Below are 25,778 nucleotides of genomic sequence, written 5' to 3'. Positions count from 1 at the left end.
ATTATGCTAGTTTTTGTCTTTGATAACTTTTTTTTCTTTTTTTTTTGGTTTTTTGAATTATTGTGTCTTTGTAAAATGCACTGACAATTGTCTAATTTGAAGCATCCTCAATTATACTTAAGGCAGTAATGTACCCACGCTATTTCTGATATTTTGCATATTATATACGAGTAGGTACAACCGTTTTACTCCAATTCCATGTACATATCGTAATGGAAAATGGGTTTATGATATAAGAGGACATTTTAAAATGAGAATATTATCTGGCAACGTATCAAAAGCATTAAACTGTAATTTATAGACCATATACCAGCGAATTGTTAGAGCATTAGGTATAAAACAAAGAGTATTTTACAAACCTAATCGTTGAATAATTTTAAAAAATTCTAGTTTTATTTCTACTCCAACAAAGACCCATACATACTTAACAACAAAGTTAGACATCTAGTTAGTTAGAGCTAGAGTTAGAGGGGACCTTATGGTAAATAAAAAAGAATGTGTGTGTACTTTGTACGCACGTAAGAAGTCATACTTCTATTATATTATGTCAACGAAATTAATATGCTTTAAGCAGTTTATTTATATTTTATTTAAATATTAAACTAATTTTAATACTTACTACCTCTCAAAAATTTTTTGAAACAGTGCCAAAAATTAAAATAATAAAAGAATAAAACACACACAAAACAAACACATTGAAAAATTCCACAAATGATTTCTGAACAATGTAGGAAAATTTTTTAACTAAATACGTATTTTCTGAAAAAAAATTATATAATAAACTTACAATCATAAAATGTATAAAAAAATATAAAAAATAAAAGTTTCCATTGGGGTTCGAACCTGCTTATCAGCGCAGTTAGTATTGAAATTCATTCACCTTAAACTTTTACCCACGGAGACCATGTCGTGTCATCATGTGCGAAGATCAACTAACTAAACGGATTAAACTTTTGACGGTTCTGAATTTAACCAAATTATTTTGATTTTGAATTGAGATTACTTAGAATTGAAAGAAATATTAGAATGCAACAAAACATAGAGTGAGAAAACCATATATTAAGTGGATATTGATAGAAATTTTGATGGTAATCAAATTATGTAAATCAAAGCATTACATACTATTTTAGTAGGTTCTTTTTAAATTTTCCAAATAGGTAGGTCCTATTTGGAAAATTTTTTTTTTTTTTTTTTTTTATTTACACACATAAACCCGCATCAACCACTAAGGGTTATTAGCGGGGGGACATACACAAACAGTAAGATACATATTATTATATAAACATGCTTTACAATCTGGTGTATTGTTTAGTCATTTTGAGATAATTTAATAAGGAGTTTAGGTTTGAAGTCAGTACACTTTTAATATTGTCACTAAGAGCACACGCGATCCTTTCTTTCTGGTACACTGGACACTCGATAATTATATGTTTCACTGTCAGTTGCGTGTTGCAATTGGTACACATCGGAGCGGCCTCCTTGTTGAAGATATGCTTGTGTGTTAGTAACGTATGTCCTATTCGGAGTCGGTTGATGATGACTTGGTCTTTTCTATTTCTTGGTAACATGAGTTTAGTTCCTACTTGACTTAGGCATTCTTTTAGTTTGTTGTTAGTCTGATCCCAAGTAGTTTGCCACGTTCTGTGGACATGACCTTTGATATTTACTTTGTGATCAGTCCAAGGTATTTGATCTGTGATAGAAATACTTTGGTCGGTAGTTGCATTGCTTGCTAGAGAGTCCACTTCCTCGTTGCCAATTATTCCCATATGGGAAGGTACCCAGATGAAGAGAATATCTTTCTGTTGATTCTGTAGATAAGATAATTCTTCTTTGATTTTGAGAAGAATAGCGTGAGTTGTATATAGCTGTTTTATCCCAAGTAATGCGCTCATTGAATCGGTGATAATCACAAAGTTGCTTTCATGGATAGAACCACATTTTTTCATTGCCTGGTGAATTGCTGTAAGTTCTCCGGTATATATACAACAATTTGTTGGGATTCGTACGGTAGACTTGATGTTTCCGCAGATATAAGCTGCAGCATGTCCTTCATCACATTTGGAAGCATCAGTGAAGATTCGATGAGTTGTTGGGTATTTGGAAATTAAATTTTTAAAAGCTTGCTGGATAAGGAAGGGATGTGTGGAATGTTTAGGGAGATCTTTTAGAGACATATCTATTTTTGGAGGATTGATCATCCAGGGAGGAAAATTTACATGAATGGGTATAGTGAGACTGAACTGTTCTAAATTAAAACCAATACGTTTTGTTCGCTCAGGAAATGGTAGCATATTTCTTGCAATGTTTTCGTAATGATCAGAAGATATATTTGTTCTGTAGAATATTGTTGAGTAGGTTACGTTGCTTTTGTTTGCTGAAATTCTGGCAACGTAATTCAGTGATAGAAGTTGCCTTCGTTGGCTTAAAGGGAGTTCATTAGCCAGAACTTGTAAACTACTTACTGGACTAGTTCGTGTGGCACCTAAAACCAATCTCAAGCACGTATTTTGAATGTAGTCAAGTTTTTTTAAAGATGTTTTGTTAGCAGTATCGTAGCATAAACAGCCGTAATCTAATTTACTTCTTATTAATGATCTATATAGATTAAGTAAAGTTGTTGTATCAGCCCCCCAAGAGGTATTTGACAGCATTTTTAGTAGGTTAATTCTGGATTGGCAAGAACGTTGCAGATTCGTTACGTGGTTTTTCCATTTTAAGTCACGTTCAAAAGAAAGTCCTAAGAAATTTATTTCTTCTGACTGCTTCAGCATAACTCCGTTAAGTGTTAATTGAATATTAGGATAGTCTTTTCTTTTGCTAAAAATTAAATAACGTGTCTTTTCGCCAGAAAATATAAAACCCGTGTTTTGCGACCAGTTTTCAATTGTATGTAAGGCCGTTTGCAATATATGTGATCCCAGAGTTACATTATTTGTTTTTAGATAAATGACTAAGTCGTCTGCATATAGGCTAGTAAATACAGGCAGCTTTATTTGATGTATAATACTATTTATTGCAATCAGAAAGAGTGTAGGACTTAGAGTAGATCCTTGTGGAGTGCCATTTTGCAGTACTCGTCTGGAAGATGTGAATCCATTGGCTCTAACTCGAAATGTTCGTGTTTCTAGAAAATTTTTAATAAACGACAACATATGCCCTTGGACATTCCATTCTTGAAGTGTTTTTAGTATAAGATGTCTCCATGTTGTGTCAAAAGCTTTTCTTATGTCAAAAAATACGGCAATAAGTTTTTGATTGTGCAGAAAAGATTCATGTACAGCTGATTCAAGGGTTATTAGATTGTCTGTTGTGGATCTACCCGTACGAAATCCACTTTGTCTGATACTTATTAGGTTATTGTTTTCGAGATACCATTTAAGACGATAATTAAGGATTTTTTCTAAAAGTTTGCAGGTACAGCAAGTAAGTGAGATTGGACGATAGGAATTTGGATCGTCTTTTGGTTTATTATATTTAAGGATTGGAATTATAGTTGCTTGCGACCATAGATCAGGAAAGTCGTGCTGAATGAAAATATTATTAAAAATATCAACTAATATTAGTTTTGCATTTAGAGGAAGATTTCGTAAGAAAAGAGGGTGGATATCATCAGGTCCTGGCGTCGAATTTTTTGCGCTTAAACAAAATTCTAATTCTTGAAGACTTATGGGTTTGTTTATTGGATTGTCGCTCTCGGTGATTTGTATATTTGACGATTCCATTAGATTTTTATATTCTAAAAAAGATATGCTATAGTTGGAATCACTAGAATTAAGTTCATATATATCTGCTAGTATTTCTGGAATAGCTACCTTGTTTGAATGCATTTGGTTATTGTATGATAGCGTATCTATGCCTCGGAAGTATTTTGTTCCTTTTATTCTGCGTACCTTGTTCCATATGTCGCCTATGGGAGTGGAAGGATTTATTGAAGCCACATACTTTTTCCAACTGTCTCGTTTTCCTTTCTTGATCAATTGTCTGCTTTTTGCTCTGAGATTTTTAAAAATTATAAGGTTATCGATAGTTTTATGTTTCTTATAAACGTTGAAAGCGTGTTTAGACAAAGTAAGTGCTTGCGCAATTTCGTTATTCCACCAAGGAACTGGCTGCCTTTTACTTGATTTTGTTTTCCCCACTGCGATTGTTGCTGCAGAAATAATAATATTATTAAATAGTTCCAGATTTTCGTTTGCGGTATTGGTTAAATTAAAGTTGTTTGTTTGTCCTTCTATAAGTGTTCGATACAAATCCCAGTCAGCTGACTTTATTTTCCATGTTTGGTGAATTGGAAAAGTCAATATATCATTAGTATCTATGTTTATTGTGATAGGGAAATGATCACTATCATATAAATACCCCAATGTGTCCCAGTATAATAAAGTAGCTAGCGACGGACTGCATAAAGAGAGATCTATAGCTGAAAATGTACCATTGTATGAATTGAACCTAGTAGATTTGCCAGTGTTCAGTAACACTAAATTTAAATTGTCGATGAGATTGTTTAAGAGATTACCACATTTGTCGGTTTTGTTACTTCCCCAGGTACTGTTGTGACAGTTAAAATCGCCTAATATTATTTTTGGGTGTGGAATTTGGTTTAAAACATTGCTTAGTTCAGTTATATCTAAATCAGTAGGATGAGGTAAGTATACGTTGCAAATATTGATTTTCATTTTGTGGGTGACTGACACTGCAACTATTTCCAGGTTTGTTTGCAGTTGTATTTCGGTTGACTCTATGTCATCCCTTACGAAAATTGCTGTTCCGCCGCTTGAATGATCTGTAACTCGGTTTCTTAGAAAAGGAACATAATTTTTTAATGTTACATTTTGATGTTTGAAATGGGTTTCTTCTATGCATATGACTAAAGGAAGATAATCGTTTATAAGAAGCTTGATGGATTCTATATGGGTAAAATAACCATTGAGGTTCCACTGTAATATGAATGTATTATTGGCCATTTTAACTATTTACTTGAGAACTTGATTCGTAGTCAGTTTCGTCAGTAGAAGAAAGACTGCTTAGAAGTAGTTTCTTCTTCAATCTGGTAATATTGTTTTTTAAACTTTTATTTTGTGTTTGAGAATATATAAAGTTTAGAAGTTCTTTGATTTCATCGCTTTCATTTGAATAATTTTTAGCAATAAGTTCAGGATGTTTTGAGTGAAGGGAATTTGACAGAAAATCACAAATTTCATGAAAAGAAAGTGTGAAGGAAGGGATTCTATTTTCAATTTTTTCTTTAATTTCATTGAGAATATCTGGAATAGAATCTTGAGTTTTAGGCTTTTTATTTTTTTGTTTTTCAGTAGTGGGAGGAGGTAGGTCATTTTCAAGGATTTCGGGAGAAGTGGAAATTTGTCTTTTAGTAACATGAATAGCTTCAGAGATTTTTCTATCGCTTTCAATTACTGAATCTTGGGATATTTGTGGTTGTGACGAAATCTGTAGTTCTTTGTTTGTTTGTATGGAAGTGGTTTGGTCGTTTGTGGCTGATGTTAATTCGTGATTTTTTGTAATGTTAAGTTTCGGTTCCTTTAATGTCTGGGTACCTTCTTCGTGTTCTTTCCGTGGTTGTTCTTCTGGCTGGCTATATTCTTTATTGGCAGAGTTGAGTACGTTCACTTGATGGTCAGTTTCCGTTTGATTAATTGGACTACCTAATGATGATAAAGAAGGACAGTCAGAATCTTGATGTCCGACCGTCTTGCATCTGGAGCAGTTTAAACCGTCTATGGAAATGTATATTCTATATGATGTATTGTCGAATGAAATTAGGAATGAGTCAGGAATCGATGCATTTTCTAAAGGACTTATGAAGATTTGCCTTCTAAAGCTAAGCACGTGGCTATATTCCGGGTCTTGCATGCCTACTCGTAGAAACGTCATGTTGGAGACGGATTTTATACCCATAGTTTTTAGATGGTCTTCAATTATGCTATTAGGTATAGTAGGACATACACTTGATATGATTAATCTCTGGGCAGGAGTTATTAATCTTCTTACTTCAATTTGGTTGCCGTCAATAATTACATGTTTGTGGGAGCTAAGAAATTGGTCAACTATATATTTAGACGAGAGGTAGATGCAGATGCGGTTGTTTGCGATTCTGGATGCCCAAATAACGTTTTTGGGCTGTACTATTGATCCAACAGCTTTTACATATTCGAAAACTTGTATTCCTTGTATGGTTGAAAGTATGATACCTTGGTCTTTTGAAGGATGTTTAAAACTGTTTAATGCATGAGAGTAAGAGATATGTGACGTAGTCGGTGTATTTCGTGAAGTAGTAGCTAATTCCGGTTCAGCCATCGTCCCGTTGAAAATTTACATGCATTGGAACAGCGGATCTGAAGCCGGACCTGGCCTCTTAACAAAATTAGACGGCAGCCTAATTACTTGAATCAGCAAAAAGTTGTTGTCGATAATCGATAATTTGGATTGAAATCGATAAAATATTGCCTTTTAACTTCTGATTTTATGGTTAGATATAAATAATGCAATTTTGTACTCACAGAATCGTTGGTTTTTTAACACACTGTCACATTTAAACTTTATCTTGCAAACAATGTAAAAATTAAATTATATTTCAACTTTTAACTACTTGAATTTATAAATTTGTCAGGAGTGATATAAAGCTGTAAGATTTGCTTGCTATCAGGACCGGACCTCATTTGGAAAATTATTTATAAATAAAGACACAATAAAGAAATAAAGACACAAAAATTATAATAAATAATAGATTTACTAAAAAACATTAATATATTATTTTAATGGCTTACTTGCGCTAATACATAATTTGGAAGATTAGCAGAACGTAAAGAAATAAATTATTAATCACTTAGGTAGATCCTTGCCATAGAAATAAGTTGCTTTAAACTGCAGTTAAATATATCGCAGTAAATACTTAAGGCATTAGGCATTATAATAGCTGCACATGACGAATAGAGAAGAATTCAACATAAGGTTAGTTCTAGCTTGTGTATTTATGAATGTAATCGAATTTCTTACTGGATAAGACGGATAAGATTATAATAAATATACAATAAAATGTTTTAGTAATACTCATCTTACTCCTGAGGAAGACAAATCCAAAGGCACAAAAATTATAATAAATATATTTACTAAAAACACTAATATATCCTTTTCAGACCCCTTCTTGCACTGATATATTTATACATAACTAGAAAGATTTAGCAACTAAACGTCATACTGTCTGTGTGCGCATGCGCGCAGTATTATGAAATTTTACTCTCAATCGCGCCTAAAAAAGTATAACTTCAAAAATAATTGAATATTAACCAACGTGAAATAAATGCAAAAGTAGCAAAAATTATTGAATACGACCTATTCAACCTCTATAAAAAGGTTAAAGAAATGGCAGGGCTGCAAAAAAGAAACCACAACAAAAGTCTTTTAGATAAAAATGGAAATACTATGATAATGACTGACAAAAAGCGAAAACGATGAAAATAATATATATGGAAGAGCTCCTCAACGACGAAAGGGGAAATCTACAAGACATGTCTTTTGAATACAGAGAAACGGGTGTAGAAATTACAAAGGAAGAAATATTGTATGCACTAGAGCACATCAAAAACAGAAATAGCCCAGGGCCAGATCAACTGTCTTTTGATATTCTTAAAAGAAGAGAAAATGAGTACATGGATGTCCTCTTAAAGCTCTTTACTGAAATTTATCAGTCGGGTGACATATCCAATGAATGGTTGACCTCAACATTCATTTGCCTCCCAAAAAAGAAAAATGCTAGATAATGCACCGACCACTTTTTAAAGATCATTCATAAACGCATTTACTAAACACTTGATATGGATATTGAAGAAACCCAATTTGGATTCCGTAGAGGCGTAGGTACACGCGAAGCTTTCTTTGCATTTAACGTACTAATCGAGAGATGCTTGGATGTGAACCAAGATATGTACGTCTGTTTTATAGATTACAGCAACGTTTCGATAAAGTGCGCCACAAAGAGCTAATGGACGTCCTCAAAAGCAAAATATTTACAATACAATGACCTTCGAATTATAACAAATCTATATTATAAACAGCAGGCACATAATAATATACGCATTAACGAAGACACATCAGAAGAGTTCGAAATTAAAAGAGGAGTGCAACAGGGGTGTTTATTTTCACCACTACTATTCAATGTATACTCTGAAGAAATTATGAAAAGAGCTTTTAAAGGAGAAATAGCAGGAAAAAAGGTCAATGGAATGCCAATTAACAACATTAGGTATGGGGACGGTACTATCATAATAGCGGACAATCTCCAAGACCTCCAAAAGCTAATGAACAAGATAGTTGAGTATGGAGAAGAATATGGATTATCAATAAATATCAAGAAAACTAAATTTATGAGGTATTAAAAACCCAAAATAATGCTGAACGCCTGACAAATATCGGTAAAATTTTTAAAAATAGTTGAAAGTTCAACTATCTTGGCACAATAATTAATCAAACAAAAGATCACTCCAAAGAAATCAAAGTTTGAATAGAGAAAGCACGAACAAACTTCAGTAAAATGAGAAGGTGTTATATTTTCAAGGCTGGCAAGGTGTTATATTTTCTCGACTCTGCTTTACGGGATAGAAGCATGGACACATAACGCGTCGACTACTAAAAAGTTAGAAGTATTTGAACTGTGGCTGTATAGAAGAATACTGAAGATAGCATGGACCGAGCATGTAAATGATAGCGATGTTCTAGAGGCTAAAACTTCGTTTTTCAATACCATTTATACCAGCGGACAACTTCCTAATGGCTGGTCTAATTCACTCTTTATAGCTCTACCTAAGAAGACAACAGCAAAAACCTGTGCTGATTATAGAACAATCAGTTTGTTAAACCATTTATTGAAAATTTTTCTGATGGTAATACATGGTCGTATTTACAATAAATGCGAGGAATACCTGGATGACACACAGTTTGGTTTCCGTAACGGGTTTGGAACGAGAGAGGCAATGTTTGGAATGAACGTACTTGCTCAAAGATGTAGAGATATATCTGTAGACATATACTGTTGTTTTATTGACTTCTAAAAGGCATTAGATCGTGTTAAGCACTTTATATTGATCGAACCTCTAAAAGACATAGGCTTGGACGGCAGAGATGTTCGAATAAATGCAAATTTATATTGGAATCAAACAACATCAGTTTCAGTAGATGGTGTGGAATCACAGGCTCTTAATATTAAAAGAGCAGTACGGCAGGGATGCCTCTTATCACCACTGCTTTTCAACGTTTACTCCGAAAGAATTTTCAGAAAAGCTTTTTCTGAAAAACAAGAAGGAATACTTGTGAACGGTGAAGTCATCAATAATTTGCGATATGCGGACGATACAGTACTCCTAGCTTCTAGTCAAGAAGATCTGCGAACACTACTTGATAGTGTCGTTGAGAGATGTAGGGAGGCAGGTCTGGATCTCAACATACGGAAAACCAAAATACTCGTAATAAGTAAACAGCAGCATATAAAACCATTTATATAATATGTAAATATTACCAAACTTGAGCAAGTTGATAAAATCGTTTACAAAAAATCCATTCAATATTTAAAATCGTTTCCCTTGGACAGCAACTAAATTGTAACGCAGAAAGTCACGGCGAAATTAGATCTAGGATAGAGCAGGCTAGAGCCGATTTTAGAAGGATGTCCAAGGTGTTATGTAACAGAGACCTAAAATTGGCATTGAAGATCCGCCTACTTCGCTGCTACGTGTTCTCGGTCTTACTTTATGATGTCGAGTCCTGGACTGTGAATAAAATCGATCTAAATCGCCTTGAGGCTTTCGAAATGTGGTGCTATAGAAGAATTTTAAAAGTTTCCTGGGTGGAGAAGATTCGAAACTCGACAATACTAGAACGTCTCAGCAAGACTACTGAAATCATAAAAAGCATCAAGCAGAGAAAGCTGGAGTACTTCGGACATGTAATGAGAGGACCCAAATATACATAGGTTGCTACAAAATATTATGCAAGGAAAAATAGCAGGCAAACGCGGTCCAGGACGAAGAAGAACCTCATGGTTGAAGAACTTGCGAGATTGGTATGGTGTTGATACAAGCATGCTACTTAGGGTGGCAGTGAATAAAATTATGATAGCTATGACGGTAACCAACGTTCTGAAAGGACATGGTACATGAAGAAGAAGAGCATGTACCAAAAAACGAAGTCATAAGAAGAGTCAACAAAAGAATGGAAATACTGGAAACGTTGTTATGCGTAATGAGAGATAAACCATACTTCAATTAATTATACAATGGAAAATCCAGGGTAATAGAAGTGCAGGAAGGAGAAGAATCCCAGGTTTGCGTAACTTGAGGGAATGGTATGGATGCACATCAATCGAACTATTCAGAGTATCAGCATCTAAGATTAGAGTAGCCATGATGATTGCCAATCTCCGTCGCGGAGATGGCACATAAAGAAGAAGCAAAAATAATATGATTACAAACAATTTTAAAATCCCTTTTAATCGAATCATACGGGTGATAGGTCTGGATCCCGCGTATGAAAAAAAAGTTGATTAACCCTTAAACGCCCAACCTTTTTTTAGGTTAAATGTACGCCCAAGGGTGGGTAAAAAATGTCCACCTCGAAAATAACTAATATATTTATTGGGAATTGTTGGAAATGGATTAAACTTAAGAATCTTATGCTTAATAGACACTGCATCTTCTAAAATATTAATATAAACAATTTACAAACCTTACAACAAAATTACAATGTACATAAAAATTAACATACCAGTAAAAGCCCGTAATTCAGATTTGTCGATTTTCTCGACATTCTTACTTTCAGCCACCTAATTGGCGGATGATTATGTCTATGTAATTATACGTCGATAATTATATGGATTATGTCCCTACCAACGAGAAATTATATAGAAACCTTTAGTAACAAGTTTTACCAAGGGTGTACTTTTTATGCCCACCCATATTTAACTCAAGATATTACTTTTATTTTCAAAAATATAGGTAGAACCAAATTACCATTTGATACAGGGCTGTCTTTTTAACATTAAATAAATTTTGACAAATTCTTAAACATGTAATAAATATGTTACAAGGGTATACGCATTAGGTGGACATTTTTTACCCACCCTTGGGCGTTGAAGGGTTAATAGCCAGCTGAAAATTTTTTAATAGCTTAAGGGTGTCTAGTCGGAAAAACTTTGATATATGGGAACACTGGAACAGGGGAAGTTTTAATTGTGGAACAGGTTCAAAATTTGGAACGTCAGACTACGAAAACGTCCCATGTATTTTGTCGGACAGAACTTCCAATTAATTAATGTTGTTCTGAAGCTATTTTCTTGTGGCATTTTTATAATCGATTACTTTTAATTTATTTATTATTAGCTTATTTCCCATTAAAAGTAATTGATTCCAATTAATTTGTTACCCTTTCATTAAACTGTCCTGCAAAAATCAGACTGCTATTTATCACCAACTGAGCATTTGATGTGGTTACTTGTGGTTAGTAAACAAGACGTCGGCCCTATGCAACTAATTGTCAGTGATGAATCAATAACAAAAGAACCATTTTAAATACCTAGGATGTTGGATAAACGAGACACTAAATCCGGATGAAGTAATTAAAACTCGTATAGAAATTGCAAGAGGAGCATTTATGAAACTTAGATCTATTCTGAGCAACTCTCAGCTGAACTTACAACTAAGAATCAAGTTCCTAAAATGTTATGTGTATCCTGTATTACTATATGGATGTGAAACCTGGATCATGAAGGTTAACATGATGAACAAATTAGAAGCCTTTGAGATGTGGTCATATCGTAGAATGCTGAGAATATCTTGGGTTCAACGCATTTCTAACAGAGAAGTCTTAAACAGAGTAGGTCAAGGCGAAGGTGACTTAATGAAGATGATAAAAAAGAGAAAACTTGAATATCTGGGGCATATAATGAGAGGTAGCAGATACAGGATGCTGCAGTTAATACTCAATGGAAAGATCGACGGAAAAAGAGGAATTTGTCGAAAGAAATATTCATGGCTTCGAAACCTTCGTCAATGGACTGGCTTATCAGCAGATCAATTGTTACATGCCGCACAAGATCGAGAACGATATCGGCAAATTGTTATGGAAGCTACCCACGCCTAAAAATTTGGGCACGGTACTTAAAGAAGAAGAAGAGCATTTTATTGAGTGGAATACGTAGAATATGTCAAATGACAGGAATTATAACAGGTGACAAGAAGCAGTCTGATTTTTTGCATGAGAGTTTAATGAAAGGGTAACAAATCAATTGAAAGTTCTGTCCGACAAAATACATGGGACATTTTCGTGGTCTGACGTTCCAAATTTTTAACCTGTTCCACAATTAAAACTTCCCCTGTTCCAGTCTTCCCATACATCAAAGTTTGTCCGACTAGACACCCTTAAGCTATTAACAAATTTTCAGCTTGCTATTAATCAACTTTTTTTTCATACGCGGTATCCAGACCTAGTATACTTTCACAAAAAGTTCCGTCCGTCTGTAAGACGAGCACTTTGAAAAAATTGTTAATGCGCTAAATATTCAGATGCAATTCGGCAAACTGCTGCACTTCTCCGGAAAGCCTTAAAGTATAAACGTAGCCTTTGAAGTAAATATCCTCCGTATTATACACAAGCTCATTCGAAATAGAAACGTACTATAATATAGGAGCTGTCAAGGGAGACCAATTTCTTGCTATAGCTACTAAAATATTCATTCAATGACTCCAGGGCCAAGTTTCCATTAAATATGAAAGAGCTGCCAACCTTTCACGGCACTTACTTCACTTCTCAGCCGAAGAACTTGGAACATGGCCGGCATGGAACTGGAACAATTCATAAAGGAAACGGTGAACGATATTAGTATTTGTTAGCGACCGTCATTTTATGAAGTTAGTTGTGACGCCTGACGCCGCTTTATCAACCCGTAGCCAGCCACTTACCGTTCGACTCTATTCGAAGTTTATGACTATTAGAGACCGGACATATTATGCAATAAACTTTTCCAAGATATGCTCATATACAGGATAACCTGTCAATAAGGGCTACTAAAAATGTAAAAACTATTGGCCCTTTTATAAAGTTGTTGAGGGTATTTGGTTCCGAATTCCATCCTACTTCATGGATTTTAATGAAATTTTGGGAATAGCCTCTACTTATCTTCTAATTCAAAGTCTAACCTATGCCTATATGCATTTTTATTTTGGGGATGGTTCAAACCCCTTCTCGGGGGTGGGAACTTTTAGACACAGGAGCACCTGTAGGAAGAGTGAGCAGAGACCGAACGCGAATTAAGTGGTTAAATGCAGTTGAAACAGAATACCACAAGAATGGAGATCAAGCATCCTAGTACCCCTCTTTAAAAAGGGAGATATACCGGACTCGGAGAATTACAGATTTTTTGAAGTTGTACTTCTTTAGGCGAGATTGAGAGTAAAATTTCATAATTCTGCGCGCATGCGCACACAGACAGTATGGCGTTTAGTTGCTAAATTTTTCAAGTTATGTACAGTCCGTCTAATTTACTTACCGTTGCACGTCATTATCTACGCCAGAGATCTAAGTTGACATAGTTGCCAAAGTATAAAAAAATTCTGAATCTATTTTAAATCAAATAGATCACATAATTATTGTAAACGTGGATTATACAAAAAAAAAAACAAATTAATATTCAATGTAAATAAATAAAAACTTAAGAAATAGAGACCAAGAATTAAGTGATAATCATTTAAGATTTGCAGTGCAAGCGTTTTTGCACTGCATTGTTTAATTATTAAAAAACGGCTCCGAACTCTTGGGAGAAGCCGACAGGTTTCTTTGTATATGTCTACAATAATAACTAAAAAAGTTGTCAGATACCTCGATTATTCCAAGTCGTGATACAATTGGTGAAATTTATATTTTTATAGTAGATGACCTTTTTATAGTAAAGTAAATAATAAGAACAGTAAATATAATAGAACAGATACTTATAGTAAAGAATATAAACAAGTCTGAAGTGCCACCACCGCAACTGTCAAATAAATGTTACCAATTAATTCTAAAATGTCACCTTCATTTGATTACAGTTACATTGTTTTCCGAACAAATGTGCTTCATAAAAACGCTTTATAATCCATTTATTCAAATTAAATGAAACATATTATTGTGTATTTCTTTAGGTTAACATTAATAGAAATCTTCAAATATTATTTCCACGTATACATAATAAAATATGTCTAGTGGCTGTAATTCCAGTGTACTCGGCAAAATGATTCTAAAAAAGAACACACCTACCACCATATATTTCGTGTTGCTATCATGCGACGTCACAGGCTATGACACGGATGACGTGCAACGGTTAGTAAATTAGACGAAGTATATAAATATATAAGTGCAAGAAAAGGCGTGAAAAGAATATATTAGTGTTTTTAGTAAATATATTTATTATAATTTTTGTGTCTTTGGATTTGTCTTCCTCAGGAGTAAGATGAGTATTATTAAAACATGTTATTGTATATTTATTATACTTCACCTTGTCTGTTTGTTACCGTGAATTGTCATTAGGTACGTCCGAACCGATACAGACACAGTCCTCGTAGCGTATTTGGTATAGCATTCGGCCAGAGATCAAGAGATCTTGAGTTCGAATCCGGAGCAATTCTATACTTTTTGAAGTTATACTTCTTTACGATCGAGAGTGAAATTTTATCACATTCTGGGCGCATGCGCACACAGGCAGTAGCATGTATTTCGTTGCTAATCTTTCAAGATGTATGTATCAGCGCTGTCAGCGCAAATAAGTCATATTATATCATATAAAAGGATATATTAGTGTTAAGTAAATGTATTATTTATTATAATTTTTGTGTCTTTGGATTTGTCTTCCTCGGGAATAAAATATTTTATAATAATAGTAAGTATATTTAAAGTATTTTTGTATACTTCACTTGGTCAGTATATGAGAAATCTTGTAACCTGTCAAAGCAGAAGGGGTATAGCTCAGTGGTAGAATGTGTGACCGGAGATCAAGGGGTCCCGAATTCAAATCCCGGACGATTCATATTTTCTTGATATTTTTGGTATCGTTTTAATAAAAAAATTTTGAAAGTGGTAGGTAAGGAAAGTTAGTTTAATATTTAAATAGAATACAAATAACCTGTTAAGTATATTAATTTCGTTGAGATCATAATAATAGAAGTATAACTTTTTACGTGCGTACAAAGTACACACACATTCTTTTTTTACGTAATTATGTTTATTTACAATCTACATCATTAAAAGAGTATTAAGTAAATTTGTTCCATGTGTTTGGGCATGAAGAAGAGACTTCCAATGATATCTCATCTTATTCTATTTATGTTTAAGTTTTAAAATAGGTCCTGAGGACAGGTTCTATGTAGTCTCTTTGTGGCAGGGCCATTATGGAATAAATCCCTTACTAACTCATTTTCATGGTGAATGGTACGCTCATTTTGCGACTCCGTGGCTCGATGGATTTCTTCCCTGATGAAAGGTACATTTAAGTCTTCGTGAAGTGTTTGATTACTTACGTACCATGGTGCATCCACTATTGATCTTAGAACTATAGACTGAAATCTTTGGATGATATTCAGTGATGTTGACTTTGCACAGTGCACAGTCCCAGAGATGTAGTCCGTAGTACCAAATAGGTTTGAGTATTGCTTTGTACAGAAGAATTTTGTTTTGGATGTTGAGTTTTGATCTGCGCCCAAGGAGCCAATACATTTGCCGGAATTTCAAGTCTAGCTGTCTTCTTTTGGTCTGGATATGTTTCTTTCATGTAAGACGTTGGTCAAGACGGAGGCCAAGGTATTTAGCGTCTGTTACTGTTGGTATTCGTACATTTTCCATTCTTACAGGTGGGCATGTGTTGTGGCGGTTGGTACACGTTATTTGAGATAATTTGGTTTTGTTTACTTTTGTTCGCCATTCACTGAGTATGTCCAGATGGTGTTGCAGGTTTTGTGAGGCTTGTATGGGATCTTCATTTATAGCTAGTATTGCTACTTCATCAGCAAAGGAAGCGGTCGTAGTATTATGAGACCCTGGTATATCGGCTGTGTAGAGTGAGAAAAGCAGCGGCCCGAGAACAATACCTTGCGGAACTTTGGAGTTAATAGGACAGAGGCTGGATTGCTGGTCTTTGAATTTTACAGAAAAATATCTATTTGATAAGTAGGATTTGATTAGGAGGAAATAGTTACTAGATAGTGCTAATTTTACTTTGTAAAGCAGACCTCTGTGCCAAACTTTGTCAAACGCTTGTGAGATATCTAGGAATACAGCGTTGCAGTATTTCCTTTCTTCGAGAGTTTTTGATATTTCATTTACTATTCGATGGACTTGCTGTGTAGTAGAGTGATTTTCCCGCAAACCAAACTGATGTTCTGGTAGTAATGTTAGGAATTAATGATCTGCGTATATTATTTGTAGCAGCAATCTTTCAAAAACTTTGCTAACGATTGGGAGTAGGCTGATGGGTCGATAAGATGTTACTTCATTGAACGCTTTGCCTGGCTTAAGGATCATTATGATTTCTGCCAATTTCCATATTTTTGGAAAGTATGATAAGCTTAGCATGCGATTAAATATTACTGTTATATAATGCATAATAATGGTCTTACAAGGAAGTTGTTTTAGTACTTATGCCGAGATTAGTGATAACCTGGAGCCTTACGTGAGTTCACTTTGGTTATTTCTTTCTTGACTTCTATAGGAGTAAAACTTTTGATTGGAATGGACATTTGACAGGCTGCGCTAATTATTTCTTCCACTTCTTCATCAGAGTCTGGTGGCTCGCTTTGAAATACACTCGTAAGATGTTCAGCAAAGACGTCCGATTTTTCTTGGTTGGAACGAGCCCATTCACCATTTGGTTTATGAAGGGAAGGAATAGTTGTGTATGGTTTTTTGAGCTTCTTAGTCGCCTTCCATAGCGTCTGATCATTTGCTGTAAGGTTTGTAATGTAATTTTCGAAGGTTTCTTTGTTTGCAGCTTTGATGGCTACTCCAAGTTGTCTTCGTAGTCTATTGTATATATGTTGATCTATGTTGTTTTTAGATCTTTGTCAGTTTCTTCTCGCATGACGTATTTCAGCAATGAGTTGCCGAATGTGTAGGGGCACATTTGTTGTATGTGTCGGTCTGCGTTCAATTCGTGGTGTAGATTGCCATTCCGCTTCTTGCACAAGGGTGGTGAAATATTGAACTCTTGTATCTATCTCGTGTGGAGAGATTCTTCTAGGTAGTATTGGAAATCTGCCCAGTTGGTGTTTTTTGACGCTAGTCGAGGAGAGGGTGTGTTGTTTATAACTGTGGTACTCTTGTTCATAATAACTGGTGTATGATCAGATGAGAGATCATAGCTCGATTCTATTAGACAGTTGTTTCTGGATTCTCCTTTGCTTATGTAAAAGTCTGGGGTATGTATTTCTGGGGTCACTTGGCCAGAAAGTAGGGACTCCGCTGGTGTGGCAATCATAGTTTTTGTCGGTCATTACTTTTAAAAGTTTACGACCTTTTTTGTTATGAGTCTTGAGCCCCAATGTGTGTGTTTCGCATTCCAATCTCCCCCGGCTACAAATTTACTGCCAAGTAATTGAAAGAAGGATTTGTAGGAGAATTACAGATGAATTAATTTATTAAACACTATAACATTAAAATTAACAATTAAAGTAATAATTAGCAAACTGAATAAAACTAAAATATTAGCACAAGAACAGCAAGGTTTTAGGTCGGGAAGAACATGCACCTACGCTATATTTATAATGAGGCAAGTTCAAGAGAACTTATTAGAATACAACAAACCAGCATATTTACGTTTCGTGGACCTTAAGAAGGTATTTGGCAAGGTCAAATTGTGACATTATCAATTTGTTGTACTTAAGAGAAGTATCTCTAAAAATAATTAAAACGATCTAAAATATCTACCAGAACAACACAATAAAAGTAAAAGTAGAAGATCAACGAACTGACCCGATTGAAGCTGTCAGTGAGATTTCCTGAGTCCTTTATTGTTTAACTTGAACAGGAATGAAAAAAAAGTAAGAATTAAAAAAGGATACCAAAATCTACCATGCTAATTTCACCAATTTCAACGCAAATTTCAACCAGTCTTAAAGCCAATGACATACGCGGAAAAAACGTGACCTGACACAGAGAAGATGAAAAGACTGCTAGAAACAGCAGAGATGAAAACCCTACGAAAAATCGATGGTAAGATACTATGGGACAGAGCTAGAAGTACAGATATACGACGGAGATGCAAGGTGGAGAACATTAATAACTGGGTAAAAAATAAACCGGGAGATTTTAACAGAACTTCAACCACGATTTTCTAAGTCCTGTCCTTTGCAAAACTGGAAGGTTAGAAAAGGTACTTACAATTTATGGAAAAATCCACGGGCTTCCTGTGACATTTCCCTGTGAAAATTAGATTTTCCATGAGGAAAAAAATTTGGAAATGCGATGAATTTCTGAGTCCTGCGATATCCATAGAATGACAGGATACTATCAATTTTATGAAGAAAATTTTTTGGGCAGGAGGGTTGCAAAAGGACTTAGGGCCGGTATTTCCAACCTCACTTAAGCCAAAGCTTACTTTAAGCCTTTGCTTAAGCTTAGATGCCTGTATTTCCACTTCAATTTGAGGCTTAAGCCTAGGCTTAAACCAAATAATTTTAAGCTCGCGCGAAGTTGGTTTAAGCCTTTGCTTAAAATTTGTTTTCGGTTTTTTGAGGTTATTTCTATAGATTATTAATTATGGAGTTGTTTTGAAAACCGACTTTTAAGTAATAACGTTATTGGATTATTAAATAATAATCCATTAATTTATTAATCGTAATAACGATTATTAAAATTCTTACTACTTTTGGAAGGTGTAGGCACATGAAAATTGTTTATTTCTACAATGCTTGGTATGTATATTTATTTTACAAAAATAAACTTACATTCCAATTTGACATTTTAAGGAATATATCCAATAAATAAAATTACAAAGACGGATCTATTGCTTATGCAAAATAACAATAAAAATATAACCAGAGAAAATATAGACAATAAACTAAAAACACATGTACCATGTACACAAAATTAAGTGAATTAAAAATAACTTTGATACAGATGACAAGATAAAATTAAATGTCAACAGTAGTGGTTTTTACCTCAGAACAGTTAGCTCTGGCACTTTGACGTATTCAGAGGTACCAAACCAATTAACTTTACAGCTGAGCATCAGTTTAGTTAAGAGAATGATGGAAATACGGCACCCAGCTTAAGCTTCTCCTTAACTTTTGACACAGGCTTAGCTAGGCAAAAGCTTAAGTAGCTATTGAAATACCGGCCCTAAGAGTGTATATGGATATACGAACATGTAATGAAAAAAATGAAATTTTCATAATTTTCTGAGTCCTGCCCACTTAATGAATTAATCATAATTATTTGAAAATGATCGAAAAAAAATGTTGGCATGACGTCTCCTAATGTTTAAATGCACTTGTCCCTTGGAAATTCTGTGGAAAATTTTCACCCTGGTTTCGTGATTTTCTGAGTCATAAAATAAATTGTATTATAATATAAATAATTTAAGTAGACATTATTCAAAATGGCGGGATGTTTAGTTACACCTTTTTTACTACACAGAGTTAAAAATGTGTAAGAAAATTCGTGGAAAGTTACACGATATTCTGAGTCATGCCATTTTGGACATATCTCAAGAATGTCAATATAAAGCTATTTGCAAAGAGGCAGGATGGTTGTGTAGTTATTTCGTATATAAAAATAATATTTTAAGTCAGTAAAATTATTGCAGGTTGTTATACGTTTGTTGTTATATAAACATTTTCATATCACCACAATTTTCTGAGTCATGCCATGTCAAGTATGCTTAAAAAACACTAATCTAAAGCCGTTTACAACGTAGCAGGATAACCGCAAAGATATTTAATACAAAAAAATTAATTTTTATATCGTTAAAGGAATCGTACGGTATTAAATATTATTTTCCTGAGTAATGTCTCGGATTTTTACACACCTTTAAAATCTAATACCAAACTGTAACCTATTTATTTTAAGCGATTAGATCATATTTGTGTCTAAGTAAACGTAATAAAAGTAATAGGAAGAAAATCAATAATTTTACAAATAATTGATTACAGTAGGGATTGTACCTATTATACAGGGTGTCCAGAAACTCTTCTAACAATCGAAGCCCGGAGATTCCAGAGATAAATCGATTCCATCATTTGTCAATTTTTAGTACCGGTCATAGGCGTCCGTTTAGGGTAGGGAAATGGATATTTTATCGCATAACTTTTCTGTGTTCAACCTTTAAGCATTTTTGACACTGGATTATTAAATTATGGGGTATTCTTGTACTAAAATGTACCCTTGCTTTAAGTCGGTAGGATACGCCGTGTTCTAGAAAAATCGATTTGGAAAATTTTTTTGTTTTTGAATTTGAAAAAAAAAAATAAAAAAAACTATTAAGATAAACGACAACTGGTACGTTTATTTCTCTTCCAGATATGAATATTTTATCAATTGTCAATTTATAGTGTCGTTCATAGGCGTCCGTTTTGGGTAGATCAACAAAATCTCATAACTTGCTTTAATTGTTAAGCATTTTTGACAGTAGAGTATTAAATTATGAGGCATTCTAGTATTAAAAGCTTTAAGTCGGTAAATACACCGTTTTTTTTTATTTTTTTCTAATTTTTCTTAAATTAAAAATACGAAAAATTTTGAAATTAATTTTTCTATAAAACGGTGCATCCTACCGACTTAAACAAGAGTACCGTTTAGTACTAGAATACCTTACAATTTAATAATATAGTGTCAAAAATACTTAAAAGTTAAAGACAAAAAGTTATGCGATAATATAACCGTTGCCCTACCCAAAAAGGACTCCTATGACCGGTACTAGAGATTCGCAATTGATGGAATCGATTTATCTCTGGAAGATAAAAAGACAGACCAGTTTTCGTCTATCGAAATGGAAGCGTTCTGGAAATAAAAAAAATCTAATTACAAGGCGCCATATTCAAAGAGCTCTAGCTCCCTTAGGAAACATTTTTGGATTATGTGAATTGTGTTAAATTGTATTAAAATTATCTTCGGAATCTTAAAATTATATACAGGGTGTTCTATATAAAAAAACATAAATTTGTGTCACCCTGTTAATAGGGGTAGCCCTGTATATTAGAAAATATTTTTAAATTGTGATCCTCTCCTTGCCCCCGTTTTACCTAAATAACTTTTTTTCGTATCTCTTTAGACAAACGAGTAATTGGACTTTGTCACACTAATGCCTCACCCTGTAGACGAAATAACTATAAAACCATCCTGCCTCTTTCTAAATAGACTTATATTAAGATTCTTGAAAAATATGCAAAATGGCATGACTCGGAACGTCGTGGAATTTTTCATGAATTTTCTTACAAATGTAGAACCCCTGCCGTCTTACAAGAACCGTTTAACCTTCCTGCCGAGTACCGAAAAAGTATTGATTGCATTTGAGTATTATAACGTTTTAAAGACAGGACTCAGAAAATTACGGAATCAGGGTAAAAATTTTGCGCATAATTTTCCAAGTGACAAGTATACTTAAACAGTAGGAGACGTCATGCCAACATTTTTTTTTGATCATTTTGAAATAAATATGTTTAATTTATTTAGTTGGCAGGACCCAGAAAATCATGAAAATTTCATTATTTTCCTTACAAGTTTGTATACATATAAACTCCGTTAGCCCGTTTGCAACCATCCTGCCCAAAAAATTTTCTTCATAAAATCCATAGTATCCTGTCATTCTACGGATATGGCAGGACTCAGAAATTCATCGCAAAACCCTATTTTTATTTTTTTAGAAAATCTAATTTTTACCGGAAAATGTTACAGGAAATTTGTGGATATTTCCACAAATTGTAAGCACCTCGTCTACCCTTCCACTATTGCAAAAGGCAGGACTTAGAAAATCGTGGCTGAACTTCTGTATAATATCTCCCGGTCTAAAACAACACAGTAAATGGAATCACCACACAAGCCGAACGACAACAAATACATGGGAAGACGATCAGTGGGAAGACCACGAAAACGATGGAACGACAACTTACTGGAGGCACATTGAAAAAAGAGACAGAGTCATGTCTATACAAACAGAAGAATAATGCTAACAATAAGAAGAAGGATAGGGAGTTGAAATCGACTAAGGGATAATAAAAATCAGACGGTGGCGGCAGGTCGCCAGAAACCAAAGATAACGGCGACGGATATTAAGGGCGTGGACGCAAACTTTCGCGCCAATGTATTTTAAATGCATTTCTTTTTTTTGAATACTGAGAAAACCTATAAGTATTTTTGAAAAAGTGAAACTAAGATTAAAAGATTACATTGTTACAGCCGGCCAAAAGCCCCTCAGAATAACCCAAAAGTTTCTTTTGAATGATCTATTTGAAACTAAAAATCACACTAAAGTTTATCTTTTTTTTCACCCCTGTAACTTATTAAAATAAACATTATAGAAGTTTTCAGGGACTTTCGGCCCTCGGTAATAATGTAATCTTTCATTCTGCGTTTAAATTTTTCAAAAATACTTATTAGTTATCTCAGGATACGAAAAAAATTAAAGCATTTAAAAACACATTGGCGCGAAATTTTGGCATACGTATGTGTGTATATTATTTCCGGCTAGTGTAGTATATAATGTGTTTGTATGCTTGTCTGTAAGTAAATGATTTTTTTTTAAGTTTTGCATATAGCCCTTGGGCACACACTTAAAAAAATTAAGGAGTCATAATCTTTAGAGCCTCACAGCTGATTTTTGCAGGATTGTTTGATAAAAATTTTTATAATTAACCCTTAATATTTTCCGACAATTTTTTAAGGTTACTCCAGTTGTGGGATGCACCAAAGTTGATAAATAGCATTATACTGCCAATAATTACATACGCATCTCTTGCATGGGTTCACACAAGTCAATATGACAAAAAGAACGTACAAGCGGCACATAAAAATTGCCTCAGAGAAGCTGCAAAGGTGCCCAGATACGTTTACCGGACGGTTCTTATTTAGAGATCTAAAACAAATAAGAGTACTGAATATGAGGGGGGAAAAGCCAGAAAAAAATTTGCTGAGCTAGAAGACCACCCAAACCGGATCCTGCAAGAGATATTAAGGTATGATGTGTACCATAGATGGAAACACAAAAGAACCAAATATTGAAAATGTGCTCGCTTTTAGCATCGCATTATAGTTATTAATGTTGATTTTTATAAGTTTCAGACTTTACTCAAAAACAAATCTAGACAAAACTCAAAAACGGCTTCGGCCACTAAAAAAATCAACAAAACATTAACAATAGGCGCAAGCCACAAAAACATACTAACAGAACCCAAAAAACGAGCAAGAGGGACCCACGTGCTCGAGCGCCGAGTTACCGAACAGGACGTAGCCCAGAGCGGGGACTCGGCGCCCGAGCAAGCAATACAGATCGAAGATAAGTCACTAGAGATAGCGGGAATAGAGCGCCTCATGCTGGCCTGCATTGATCAGGGGTAGGATTTCATGTGTTAGTCAGTGTACCCAGGACTTCCATATGATAAGCACTTTGATTGAGAGCCCCTATAGCGCATCAGAGTGCTATCGGGGGAAAGTGGATGGTCTGGAGCATTGGAGCGGAGTGGAGTGATTCCTGCTTGCAGGAGTTCTTCTTCCTCCCTCCCAATGAATTGTATCACCCGAATGTCATTATCAAGGTGTGAGCAAGTCTCTCAGTCTGGGTTAAATCACTATTGCTTGCTTGCTTGATGCACCAAACTTTACAAACCTACGAAACGCCGCCACCCGATAATTTCCGTATTAGAAAAGTTGTCCGACTTGACATCAATAATTGAATAAAGAAAGTCTCATGAGCGAGCAAAATAAATTTTTCCCAGTGCAAAAGTGTGGGCCCAAGAGCTAATAATATGCTAATATCTGCACGTGTGTATAAATAGGTGGTGTGATGACCATGTAATTTTTAACCCGCGAGTAGTCGCGCGGTGAGATAGAATCTCAATTTTTATCCTTTTTCTCGATAACTTGATGAAAAATTTTGCAATTTTGAAAAAATTTCGTAAGTGCCTCGAGGAAGGGTGTAGTAATGCGTAGGAATTTTTTTTCTTCTTCTTCTTTTTGTGGAATTTATGGCTTTGGGGAGAGCCAATTAGCTTTAACCCGCGAGTAGTCGCGCCGTTAGATAGAATCTTATATTTCATCCTTTTTCGTAATACATTAAAACCTGTCAGTAACGGCCACTAAAAATGAAAGAACTATTGGCCGATATAGAAAGGTGGCCGCTATTGCCAGTTTTTGTAGTCTACATATAATTGGTTTGGGAAATTTTTAAACTGCCCATTAGGACAGGTGACCGATGTTGACAGGTGGCCGTTAACACAGGTTTTACTGTACAGTAAAATTTGTCAGTAACGGCCACTAAAAATGAAAGAACTAGTGGCCGATATAGAAAGGTGGACGGTATTGCCAGTTTATGTAGTCTACATATAATTGGTTTGGGAAATTTTTAAACTGGCCGTTAGGATAGGTGGCAGATGTTGGAAGGTGGCCGTTAACACAGGTTTTTTTTCATAAAATTGTTAGAAATATATATTTTCAATATAAAAAGTAGATAAAAATAGTACAAAATATAAATTTGTTTTAAATTCGTATTTTGAGATAGAATCTCAGACGCGACTATCGACGTTACAGAAGTGAGCGCGACTACTCCCGGGTTAAAAATATTCATATAGTATTCGATACCACAAAATGTGCATTTTTCAACTATGTAAAGAGTTATCTATTAGCACATATTTGTCATAATACTAAATAAATCATCGATGTTTGATAGCCAGCTAAACAATATTGAAAAAGCGGCGTTCACTTTAAACTATGCCCTTTGTGTTACACATTACACAAACTTGGTAGGATGTAGTGTCAATGTACACATTTTATGTATATAACATCCTCAGTTTGATTCTGGTAGCAAGCTCAATGGCGCTCAATATGGGACGAAGCTCGTAAATGAGTCAATAGAGATACAATTTAATTCTGGAATGGATAAAGTGTAATTAACTATTCAAACAAAGCTGTATAAAGGTATAAATCAACTAGGTTACTAGTAAACAGAATCATTTTAAGAACAATAATCTTCGAAAAATTGTAACGTCTTTATACATTGAAAATTTATGTATAGAGAGTGAGTTTTATATACGGAACGTCTTAATTATGTCGAAAACGACTTGCAGAATTTTTATACGATTTTTACGATATTATTGTAGTATTTACATTGTTTTCAGATCGTCCATTTTTCTGGAAATATAATGAACTTTCTTATTTCAATGGAATACCGGGTATTTTTTTGCGCCTTAAAGTATTTAAGAAATACTGATAATTTTTTATTTGACGTTTTCTATACCTAAGTACGGTGGTACGGATGTCCATCAAATGAAATTTTTAGAGCAGCCATAACTAAAATACGAATAGCCGCGGAGATGGCACTTAAAGAAGAAGATACCTAAGTGCCATAATTTAGAAATTATGGTTTCATTTATTGATTTAAACCTTTTTTTAAATATAAAAATATATGTTTTCTGCCCGGGCAGATATTATTTTAAAATCATACAGAAGTAAAAACTTCGTTTGTACAATGGTATAAAAAGTTTATAAAAAACTATTAAAAAGTCATCCAGAAGGATTCGCAAAACGTTTTCGATCTA

Source organism: Diabrotica virgifera, chromosome 4 (assembly GCF_917563875.1).
Source record: "Diabrotica virgifera virgifera chromosome 4, PGI_DIABVI_V3a".
Classification (NCBI taxonomy): Eukaryota; Metazoa; Arthropoda; class Insecta; order Coleoptera; family Chrysomelidae; genus Diabrotica; species Diabrotica virgifera.
The sequence above is the reverse complement of the archived record's forward strand: the minus strand, read 5'-3'. Positions refer to the sequence as shown.